Below are 732 nucleotides of genomic sequence, written 5' to 3'. Positions count from 1 at the left end.
CAGTTTCTGGTAATGATACAGCTGATAGAAGTGCTTTCGAGAGGTGTTTAAAGAGATTTAAAATGTCAGGAAGTGCAGAAATTCAGTTCCGTGATCGGTATCGTTTAAGAAGTGCTGTCCCATCGGTATGGCCCACCTAAGGATTCTGTACATGGGACGCATTTTGAAGATGATGACAGCATAGTCCGTGCAGTGAAAACATGGACACGAGCACAGTACAGGAGCTTTTATCAGCAGGATATACACTCTCTTAGACTGCGCTGACACAGGATCATGGGGCGTTATAAGGACTATGTAGAAAACTAGCGTGTAAGAGAACTGCTCACTAAGACTGTCATCAAATTCTAACTCTACGTTCTGAGAAAATATTGTAGTAAATTATATGCTGAACTGCCCTGGTATAGTTTTCGTTCACAATCGACGTGTCAATACATTTCCTGCTCAGTAGTGGTCGCAGGTCCTGGGTCGTGGCTTCCTTGGAGCTGAATGACGTGATCGGAGTGCTCATTATAAATGAAGAGTTAGCACCCGCTATCGCTATCATTCGTTAATAAATGGCTATTTATTTACTCTCACTGTATTTCAGCAAGTGTTCTTGAGGCAAATAGAGTATTCTTGAAAAAAGTAAGGAAACGAAAACATAGAAGAACTTTTCACCTCATCAACAGTTTCCTGTGTTGCCTTTCATATCGCGCATTGCGCAAAGAGATTTGGAAAACGTGTGGAGTATGA

Source organism: Schistocerca nitens, chromosome 6 (assembly GCF_023898315.1).
Source record: "Schistocerca nitens isolate TAMUIC-IGC-003100 chromosome 6, iqSchNite1.1, whole genome shotgun sequence".
Lineage (NCBI taxonomy): Eukaryota > Metazoa > Arthropoda > Insecta > Orthoptera > Acrididae > Schistocerca > Schistocerca nitens.
This window is presented reverse-complemented; position numbering follows the sequence as displayed.